Source organism: Micrasema longulum, unplaced genomic scaffold (genome assembly GCF_059751315.1).
Source record: "Micrasema longulum isolate JH-2025_06_02 unplaced genomic scaffold, ASM5975131v1 h1tg000341l, whole genome shotgun sequence".
Classification (NCBI taxonomy): domain Eukaryota; kingdom Metazoa; phylum Arthropoda; class Insecta; order Trichoptera; family Brachycentridae; genus Micrasema; species Micrasema longulum.
The window spans coordinates 688,476-700,602 of NW_028277544.1; the positions used below are offsets into that span (position 1 = coordinate 688,476).

A 12,127-nucleotide genomic window follows, 5' to 3' on the forward strand; every position below is an offset into this window, starting at 1 on the left:
CAAATATTTTTACCATACCTTTTTTTTTAGCCTAGGAATTGTCGACTTACATTAGATTCCGTTAATCCAAGAAAATGGCGGTTTGAGGAAGATAATAAAAAATAAAAATGTTTATATTACTATTTTGTACTACATTTTTAAGTGGACAGACAAGACTTTAACAATATTTGATCCGTGATATAACTGGCTTGGTAAATAAGATGCAATGACAATCTTTTTCGATAAACAAGTCGTTTAAGACTATATTTTTACAAAGAGAAGATGTGTTTAATAAGTATAAAATATAAGTGGATCAGATAAAGTCGATTTCAAAAGATAACCACTTAAAGCAAGGCCGAGAAAAAGATTTAATAAAAATATTAAAAAAATAGATCTAACTTTAAAAATAAAGATAAATGCTAACACAATATTATTTATCTTGAATTTCAGCGAGTATAAGTAAATATATTTTTACTCCTCGATAAATTTGATAACACGAAATATTTTCTTATGGTTATTTCGATCGGGCATTTACATTGCTTCCCGCTACGAAAGCGCACACTTTTCAATTAAAATTAATTAACGTAATGGCTTTTTCAGTACGTCGAAAACAATACTTCTGGTCGAAAGAACGTAAATAATTCGGGTATAATTCGGAGATTATTACTAGGCCCATTAAATGAACATTAATAATTAAGTACTTTATTTTATAGCAGGTTAATAAAACCGGAATCAGATATATGGGCCAGTATTTTATTGAGTAAAACGTAAATTTATTTTTGTGGGTCCAAATTGTAGGACAGAACACCATTTTAATTAACAATTGCATTGAAATTTTTGCCGATGAAATTATCTATTTTAGTGAATTTCGTGGTTAGCGCATTAAGCTTCCATGTATCGGGTCCTGGAATTGATTCCCAACAAGATCGAGATGAAATATTTTCGGTAATTTTTATCTAGGTACCTACATATATTATATCATAGTCTCAGGAGTGACACTCGAAGCATTAGAATGATCAAATTGTCTTCATGTAACGAATGATCGTGAAAGACATTCCTGAAGATAACTAAGTCAATCAGATAATTTTTATTGTCAATGTAACAAGTTGAATCTTATACTCGATTTTCACGATCAAAAAACGTCATTCTTGAAGTGGAGGAAAAATCATTTGTAAAAAATATTTTATGTAGGATGCTATAGCATCCTCGCGGTGTAGTGGTTAGCGCGTTAGCCTACCATACGAGAGGTCTCTGGTTCGATTCCCGATCGACATGAAATATTGATTTAAAAAGGTGTTTTTACACTAGAATAGTGTAAAAGTTAAAAGTTTACCTAGTCCTTGGACTGGTACCTAAAGCGTAAGACTGATCATCTTATCTTCATGTAACAAAAGTGATTAAGATACGCTGCGATAGGTGTATCAATGCACTGCCCTATGCTCCATTAGGTGCGAAAAGAGAGTGATGATGATGCTATAGCAATTTTTAGCACTTTCTTGTACCTCGTGGACATTGTATATAACTTTCTGATAGAGAAAACGGACACGCGTGGTCGTTATTATAAAGCCTTTTATGACTGACCTGTGAGTTTATTTCAAGTAGAACTGATCGAGTTGCGACAGTAAATAATTAACCAGCTGTTTTATTTCAATTGATAACAATTCTTCATAGCGCTAGCTAGCGTTAGCGTAGTTAATAAATTCTAGTATTTCTGCTCTCATGATGTAAGCCTCCAAATTAGCGCACGTTTAAAAATAATTAAAGGTCTGATATTACGGGCAATAAAAATATACAAAGACCACTCGCTCACACCATCCTCCAAGATGATATTGCGTCGTTTGTTTGAAAATCTACATTTCTAATTTATCTAAGTGAAAATTATTTCACCTACTAGAAATCGCTTGTAAACACTTCTTATACTTCAAAAACCCATTTTGATTACTCTTCTTTGACTTAATCAACACTTTGGTTTAATCAACAATATTCTGAGTATGTTTAAATGTTTGTAAACAAATAGATATTGCCCTCTAGGGAGTTGATAGAAATTAATGTATGTATACAGCAGAGAAGGAAAACATAAAAAAGCAATGGCATATCTTAAAATTATTAGCAAATTTTAACAAAATCCAAGCATTGTCAAGGTGCATTTATTCATTTTACTATATACAAAAAAATAATTTTGTATAGTCATTGCATAAAATATATCTTAATTACATTTTTTATTATCAGTCCTACAGCTCATCACAATGGCCGCATTTGTCGGTAATTAGCGATGTGATAAAAAGCTCTTCGTAAAGGACTTTTAATCGAGATGATAAACATCGTGATAAACATCTGTGATTGAGCACCAGATGGATGCTGAAATGCTATCCGAAACGTCACGTAGCAAGAAATACGAATGATACACGTGCATAACAACACAAAAAACATTTAAAAAAAAAAAAGATTTATAAACATTATTTAATATGCATGAATCTTTGTTTTTATAGTCACGAATATGGATGTAGTGCGCAAATCAATCAGAAGTCAACTGTCTATTGTCAATAAACATGTTGAATTGATTTATTACTGTTTTTATTGCAAATAATTATAATTATTGTTGTACATAAATAAATTAACTATCTGAATGGTGCGAAAATTCCTCCATCCAAAATCTTCAAAAATATACTAATGGCCACATCTCACATCTCATCGAGGCAACATAAAAATGTTTTTAAAGGGTATAGGTCGAAAAGTTGGAGTAACGGATATAGTTGAGGGTAAGCGAGAAAAAGGGCGGTCTTTCACAACGGACCGACCGGATAAAGGAATTAACGAAGTAAGGCAGGTGATTTATTTATTTAGTTTTAGGTTCACAAACAGAAAAATGTATCAATATATACACATCGATTTCATAAAATATTTTTCAAAAACATTACATGAAATGTGAACACATAAAAAAATAAATTGTTCATAATTATTTACATAAACATCAAATGATAATAATTTATGGAATATATAAGCGCCTGATTATGAATTAAAACAAAATATACAAACTAAATACCTTATGAATGTACGAGTATTTAATAAGATCACAAATATGTTTTAGACATGAAAAAACATATCCGATATGATTTTCTTAAAAGTGGAAAACATTTTGTTTCAATGATTTACCCTTTTTCCAGGCCATTTTCAGTTACCGTAAACGAGCTGAGCGCGGTTCGCACTTCGAACCTTCGATCCGGAGTCCTAGACACTTCCACGAGACCACATCTCGTCACTATTTAAATGTAGTAAATAAACAGCTCGAAGCAGCTGTGTTACTGTATACAATGAGTAATTAACTCATGCCTTGTATCAGCTCGGTGGACTTAAGGTCAAGTCCAAACGATTATTGGTATTTTAGCCATTGTGGCCTTTACGAAAAACGGTTACAACTATAAAATAAAAGATAATACTCGATATTATAACCCACGCAAAACGACACAATAATGTTTATAGTAGAAAAAATAATTAATTAATTAAATAATTGTGCATAAAACCAATTTACTACATATTAATACTACTCTGAATACGTTAAATTAAATCGAATACTACACAGTATAACAAATCGAGATTATAGCAAAACCAGGGCTCGTATAACAATGGGAAGTTAACATTTTTATATAAAATTTTACCCACAAAGTAAAATTAAGGTTTCTGTATGAAAATTATAATATGTAGGTATACCCTTTTACATTTATTTTTTAAATATGTTCAATTACAGGTTACCGACAAAGATCATTTAAATTTTCATACAAATATACACATTTTGGTAGGTACATAAATATCGATTTTACTTTATTCCGTTTCGATATACACCGATGAAGATCAGGCTCAGCAACAAAATATACATAAATTTAAATATTTAAATGTAAGTGTATCTAAAATACGTACACTACAACTCAGTGGAGATAAAAAAACTAAAGAGCCTAATAATTTTATTTACATACATTTAATAGAAATTTTAATTTTATCATCAATTACTCAACGATTATGTATTATGTTTTGGGGAGAGTAGATAGTCCTTCCAAGGCCAAACAACACTAAAGCAGTACTGCGCCGCACTGCACAGCGCGTCGTAGAAGCATGCAATATTATTTTCGCTGTTTTGGATTAAACAAACAGCACTTCAGCTGCGCTACACTGTGCGGCAAATTTTTGTGGCGCAACGCCGCTGGATTGCGGTTTGACTTTTAGCATGTATTAAAAAAAAATATTTCATAATAGTTTATCGAGTTTTACGAAGTGAATGTAATTAAATAAATTAAAAAAATACATTTTTATCGATCATTTTACGCAATGCTCCAACTCTTAATTTCAAAAAATAATAATGCGGAAACTGAATAATGAATGTTCTGTATTGATTCACACACAGAGCTTAACGTTTAAATATAGAGAATACCATATAAGTCAAGGAAATATACAGTGAACGGGAAAATATAATATAAAATGAAAAAGAAGGAAATAATAAATAGTGTAATACGTCAGGAAAACTAAAACCTTTAAGGTAAACATTTATTCTACATGCATCACTTTAAGTGTGATCGGAACAAACCAATAGATTTATGTAGATAAGGGAATTTACTTATCGCGTATTATACACGTAGGTACAGTATAATACAAAAGAAATACATTTTTTATGAGCAATGTGAGCAAATATCCATAAACGAAGTTTTTTCGTGTGTTGAAATAGAAAAAAAAAATAAGTACGAACAGATTGTAAACATTTTCATGTAGCGAATTAAACTACTATAATAAACAAAATTATTATTCTTTTTAATTTTCTTAGTCGTTTTAAACTATTATCAATATTTACTATATTATGTAGTTTTCACGTAAAGTAATACGAATGTCCCAGTTTACCGAAACATAATATATTTATGTATGTTACGAACACACAACAATTGTAAATGAAAATTTATATATATGCAAAATAACGTATTTATTAAGTTTACGTTGATTTTGCAGAACTTCGTATAAGAATCATAATATTCAAATCAAAAACGGATTTGAGTCTATTGATTTTTAAAAAATGAAATTAATATTAATATGCAAAATAACGCGTTTATTGTAAAATACCATCACTTTTAGTTGTAAACTTTATATTTTAAAAGCATACGCGATACGGGAATATATAAAATTAGGTACAAGAATAAATGATACCATTATAAAATTTAATGTGAACATACTGAGTGAACGATAAAAACTTCCACGTTTTCTTACGTGTTTATGTTACAGCGAATGAATATCAAGTCTATAAGCAAAAAAAAATATTTCTAAAAAAACGTAATATGCTCGTAGCTCGTACATATAAATTTTATCGGTACGTAGTACTTAGATTGGTTCTTTAAGCTGAGTACCAAATACATTTAATGTATTAGTTGAAGGCGGTATTAAAAAAACAAGTTCTATTATGGTTTTTGCAGCAATTTATGTAGCCTACAATTTCCGAAGTTCTTAATGTAGGACACATAAAAACTTCTGAAATTACTTTAGCAGTGTAAAAAGCACGTATAATAAACGAAATACATACTTTGAATGCAGTGATGTATGTAAAATAAATTATTATTGACCAATTTTGTGATTTTTTACTGTTAAAACTTTACTGTTTTTTACTGTAAGGTAAATATAAAAAAAGCAGATTCGAATGGAAAAACAAGTTTTTTCAGAAAGAGCAATAATGCAAAAAACATGAGCGTACAGAGTATACCCCGGTAGATTATATATTTAATTACACATAAACGCCCCAGGGGCATTTACAAAAATAATATTCATAAGCACAAAGTCTTTTAAAAAAAAAAACAACATATCAACGTATTATTATGATCACAAAAGGTTGTCCCTTTTTTGGTGCGGTATTTCGTTTCGGTTCTTCTTTTTTGTACTTTTTGCTTACATATTAAATATATATTTTTTTTTAAATCATGCTTTTAATGCAAATAAAAAGAAAAACTCGGCGTCTAAAAAATATTTAAACACAATTATTTATTTACTAAATACAATATTAAAAAAAAAAAACACGAATAAAGAGAAAAAAATTAATAAGTAAAATTGGGATTGTTAAAAATTGATACTCTTACTGATCAACATATGTCGATCAATCTTCTTGTAAAAAAATATTATTTGAAAATAAGTGACAACCTTGGTGTTATGCAGTATTTCAATTCGTACGTATCGTTAATAATTATTATGGCGGACTAAGGCCAGACTACTTCTAATATCCTAAGTACACATTTATGCAACTTGTGCATGTTGCATTTATTTGAAGGTATTAGCTGAAGTATAAACAAACTTGTATTCCTCCATACTTATATTATAAAGCGAAAGTGTATAGGTTTGTTTGTGAGCGACAGATAAACGTGATTTTTTGCATAAGGATAGCCGAAAAGCTGAGAAGTGTCATAGGGTACTTTCCATCGCGAAAAAAATATCGCTCCGTCAGGAAAATTCTTAGTGGAAAAATACATTATTCTTTCAAGTGGCAACGAAGCGACCGATTGACGTGATTTTTTGCATAACGATAGCCGGAGAGCTGACACGTGTCACAAACTACTTTCCACCCGAAAAAAAAATCGCTCTTTTTTTTCGGAAAAATGCTTAGTGGAAAAATGAATAACGATGCTACGTCGCCATAGACTAACGGATCGTATTTTTTTTGGCAAAGCGATAGTTGGAGGACCGGCAATCGATATGGGCTACTTTTTATTCCGAAAAAATACATCACTTCATCGGGAAAATTCTTATTAAAAAACGACAAAACTAACTAATTTCTCCCTAATGCTACGCGAGCGAAGACGCTGGTAAAAGCCAGTTATTGTATGTATTTTTTTTTATTTAAATGAATTATATTTAAATTGGTATTTAAAGCATTTACTTTGTGGTCAAACATTTTAGTAAATGTTATAAAATATTTACATTTACATTTACAGTACATAACCTCTAACCGACTTTTCTATATCTACCGGTTTCGAGACGTACCCGACTCTTCGTCGGGACACCAATTAAACCAGCATGGAAAACCCACTTTACACCATCACCATAGTTGTTGCTTAAAAATATAAAACCATCATGCCATGCATTTTACTAAGCTACCGTTAAATACGCTATGAAAATATTATATTTTATGACGAAAATGAATTAAAATACTTTTTTTAATGCTTTTGATAATGGATATACAATTGGTTTTAATGAATACTCTTAAATATAGTTCTAAACAAAAAAATCAATGAAACAATTTTTATATCCTGTTAAAAGTAATTAAAACAATACTAATAATGATAATAAATGGAGAAGATTTTTTTACGTAAATAATATCCACAAACGTAACTAAACTTTTGCCAAATAATATCAAACGACCTTTTTATACAAATAACAATACTAATAAATTGTTTTTTAATAATAAAGACAAAACTAGTATTAAATAATTCAGATGTTTACCAATTCAAAAGCAATTCTTGTCCACCAGTTTACGCTGGAAGAACATTAAGAAATTTTGGAATTCGTGTTAAAGAACATTTGAGGCGTCTTCACATAAACAATTTCTCTGAATTCGCAAACCACCTAATAAATAATCTAACTTTAATAAAAATACAGGAGTTAAATAAAGGGTTAAAGTAAATAAAATGGACACATTTCACATTAGGAAAGATTTGAAAAATAATGTTACTTTGATCAATAATCAAACAACCTTTCAATATAGCCCATTATACGATGTTCCATTGTAACGGTCACCTTATACGTATTAAACTCACGCCCCTCCCTTCATCCCTCTTTTTTTAACCATTTCTCTTTCAACTTAAAATATTTTCATAACCAAATCAGTGCATGTAACGGTAGCTGATTAAAATGCATGGCATGTTGGTGCAACAACTATGGTGGTAGTGGATAATGGGTTTTGCATGCTGGTTTAATTGGTGTCCTGACAAAGAGACGGGTATGTCTCGAAACCGGGAGATATAGAAAGGAGGTAAGTGGTAACATAAAAATATTTAATAACACTTAATATAACATATTTTTACTTAGATCTTTAGCCCTTTATAGAACACATATTTTGTGTTGATTTACGTCTTGCAAATCTAATAAAATATGTATGTTCATTTTTAAGATAATAAACCTATTGTGTGAAAAAGCCAAGTGGTAGACTGATCTACCAGTGAACGTTATTACAATACTTATATATAACAATGTGTGTTGTTAATTTAGACTCTTTCTGGTGACACTCTACCATTGAATGTTTGTTTTTAACGAAGATCGTCGACATTCACGAAGCGATGCAAATGATGAAATAGACCCAGGATCCCTAATCGGCAACCCATTGAACATCTTTATTCATTTACGGTACATATTGTTCTGAGTTGCATTGATTCTTTTTGGGTGTCTGAAACATGCATCTCCCCTCGAGGGATAGCAATGAATTTTGTAATTACACCGTATTCGGCTAAAAAAATATTTTTTTTATTTTAATATTAATACTAACGTATTTAAAACTATTCTTTGCTTGACCGAAAGTATGTTCAGCACAGTTAATATTTGTTGAATATTTGGATATCTGTCACATTTCAATAACGTTTTCATGTCTCTAATCTGAATGTTTTGTATGACAAATCAAATAAAATGACTAATCTTTAATTTTGTGCACATACATTAATATTGGTTTATTTTGTTACATCTCATATCTTCTTTTTTTTTATTTTCTTTAAAGAACAATTAATCATCTTGAACTCAATCTTTATTTAACTAAGCTACAGGCTTATTTTATATAATTTATGAAAGATGGTGGAATTCTATAATTTAGGATATATATGAAGAGTGATAGCAATGCTTACTTACAAATTGTAGGTATTTTATATATCCTTGTTAAACATCCAAATGAGACAAAATAAAATAAAATATTCAATGACATTACACAGATTTTCACTGCTTAGAAAGAGAAAACAGAAACAAGAATAAAAATGAGGTAAAACAAGTGCCTTAAAACTTAAGGACTTATTATGTAAACCGTATGAACCCAAGAATAGGTATGTAAGTATTGTTTGAAGTAAATAAAACATTCAAATGCATAATTGTTGATTTCGATAGCGGACGATGGCAAAAAGATTATTATTAATACATGTTAAAAATTAAATGATAAATCGATTTACCGCGTACTTATTGAATAAAGTACAATATCTTGAAGCGGTTAATACTTGATTCGCGATGATGCAAAAGCGTCGTTTTGCATTATATTATGTAGGTACATTTATATTTATTTTTAAATACATAAATGTTATCAGAACGGTGTTCAAATACTTTATCTTGAATTACTCGGTAAAGCGATGAAACGGGTTAAGGAATTAGACATTTTTATAATTGATTTATATGTTTTTGTAAATATTATTTGAATTCAAATTCATATTTAAAAAATAAAAATTTATAACCTGCACTGTTTTATATTATATTTTGACGTAAAAAAATGTTTCATGTTTAAATATTTAACATCTTATCAAGCTTTTATTTACACCCAAAGGTAAATTTTTACTTAGGTAAATTACAGTACGCCATTAAAAAGATACATAGTAAAAAAATAGTGGAAACGAAAGAAGTTTGGAGGTTCTTAAACATTTAGAAATTTGTAAGTTACATTTATTTAGTAAAGGAATGGTATTTTAATAAGTTTATTCAACGGGACATTGGATACCGTATTAAGTCCACAGCTAATCTTAAATCAATGAAATAAAAACATATGTACCATATCATATTTATTATATCGATCGTTAGTTTTATTAATTTTTTGTAGGATTATTTTCAAAAATGTTAATCTTTTAGTATTAAGAAATTATAATACGTAGATACTTTTTTGTTACTGTTCACTTATTACGTGTACAGTTCACAAGGATGATAAGGGAATTGAACAAAAAACAAAAAATGGGATGAGAAAATAGTCAATACGTTTTTTAAAAAAATTGCACCGCAACAGGCCAGGAGGCCTTATTACAGTAGTGAATTACAGCACAGAAGACTGAGGCTTGTAAAAATCCCATTAAATTGTTGTGTTCTCACCAGGAATTGAACCCGGAACCTTCCGTGCACCAGTCAAGTGTCTTAGCTATTACACCACAGAGGCACTGATTGAATATTATATACATATAATGTATAAATAATATTATGATTTTTTTAATAAAATAAAAAAAACTATTGGCTATGTTTACGTAACTATTTATCCGATTTTATGATTGCTGTTTTAGAGGCATAAAATTATTTTTTTATGTGTTTTCTAAGATACATTATTTAGTAACATTTCTAAGGGAAGAGACCATTGCAAGAGACTGCTGCGAGATATTGCATATATTTTTATATAGTACGATTAAGCGTTTTGTTGAGATGTTTATTAAAATTTATATTTATGAAATAAATTTATTTGTAGTAATATACGTGCTTCCACTTTCTTTTATGTTGTATTCAAACTCAACACAGGGCTCTTGGCCACGTAGAGTTGGGGATACGTTATAATTTTTTTTGTAATATGTATCTTTATATGAATAAATATAAAAATAAAAAAACAATAAAATGCTTGACCACAAAGTTATTGCTATAAATATTATCTAATTATAAGTTTCTGTTTTAATTTTTAAGCTTTATTGATTTGTTCGATTTCTCCTTTACTTTTTTATTAAAGAAAAATGAATATTTGTGTTCTTTTAATTTACCAAACTATTAAATTTTTTGGGTCCATTTTCAACGAATTGAAAATAACTCACTATAAGAAAAATGGGAATCAAGTTGTGGTAGATCGGGGTTTGAATCTCGGATCTTTGATTCGCGAGTTCGGGACAGCTACGGGACCACAACATAGTAAAATCGTTTTGTGTAGTAGCGTTTAAACCAAATAAGTAAAATAAAAATTAAGAAAAAAGTAATAAAATATATTTATTTATTTATCTAGTGGAAAAAATGCAAAACAAATTGATTAAATGTAAGGCTAAAAAAATAAAAAAACTGATTAAATTTATCGATAAAAAATAATACATTTAACTGGGGATGGATTTTATTTTTAGTTGGGCACGGTACGATCGATCTTGAAATATTTTAGTCTTTCTGGAATGGAAACATGCAGAACAGTTAGGTTGGGCAATCAAAACATGATGTCAGAGGAAGCGGGAATGGTTGGCTACAAGACTCGATATACTGAATATATCAATATTACACTGGAATGCGACTCGCTGTAGTTTTTGCTTTATTCTTGTACATATTATGTTGAATCATAACATGCCAAGGTTATGTCAATTTCATACCTAAACAAAGAATCAACGTCAAATTTAAATACCAGCAATTAACACAGCAACGGATTTAACTGTTATTGAATTACGAATATGTTTCAAATTACATACATACAATGTGCACTGTGATATGTTAGGGTTTCGGGTAGCTCCCATAAAAATTAAAACGGTTTTAAAGACCGGAAATCGAACACTGGTTGGATGTATTACACGTTATAAAGCGTAATAGGGGATCATGCTCGCATCTCATAATATTTAATATTACAAATATAATGAATTTATTCCAAGTGTAGTAACTACACTGCGGCCTTTCTCCGATATTTTATGGGTGGCAGATACTATTATTTACTTGGTTTCTAAATAACAAGATTTTTCGATTTAATTTTCTTACATTGTGATGTGACATATTTATAATATTTTTCGATGTCTTTTAAAGAAAAAATGTTTTAATTTGTTTACACTTTTTGAGTATTTCCAAATTTTTCATTTACCTTTTTCCCTCTGTTGCATTTTATTGGTATATTTTTCCCACTTCAGTATTTGTAAATTGTTAGATTAACTGTTAGCATAAATTTAATTTCAAATCTGTATTTACTTAAAAAGCAGTAGTTATATTTTACAATGTATTTTTCTCCGTACGTGTAAAAGGCACAAAATGATTAACCTGTTTCATGAAAACGGCTATTTGGATATGTTAAATGTTTATTACTTTAGATGTATAAAGAGCTACTTACGATTTAACTCGATTATAAGGTTAAGTTGACCTATACGGAATTAAAATTAGTATCTACGTGTCTACGCGTGGTTTCTTATGACCTTCTCCGGGTAAAACGAATATTATTATGTCAAAACGAGACACCATATAGGGACAC

At 29.5% G+C, this 12,127-nt stretch overlaps 1 protein-coding gene and 1 long non-coding RNA gene across 9 annotated transcripts in view; both read right to left on the reverse strand.

Annotated features, from left to right (window-relative positions):
• The window catches only part of LOC148282294 (uncharacterized), a 232,300-nt gene that overhangs the window by 116,551 nt on the left and 103,622 nt on the right, over positions 1–12,127 (reverse strand). The window lies entirely within an intron of this gene.
• Positions 1–12,127, reverse strand: part of Arms (Ankyrin repeat-rich membrane spanning) — a 116,480-nt gene that overhangs the window by 72,531 nt on the left and 31,822 nt on the right. The gene's annotated exons all lie outside the window — the stretch shown is intronic.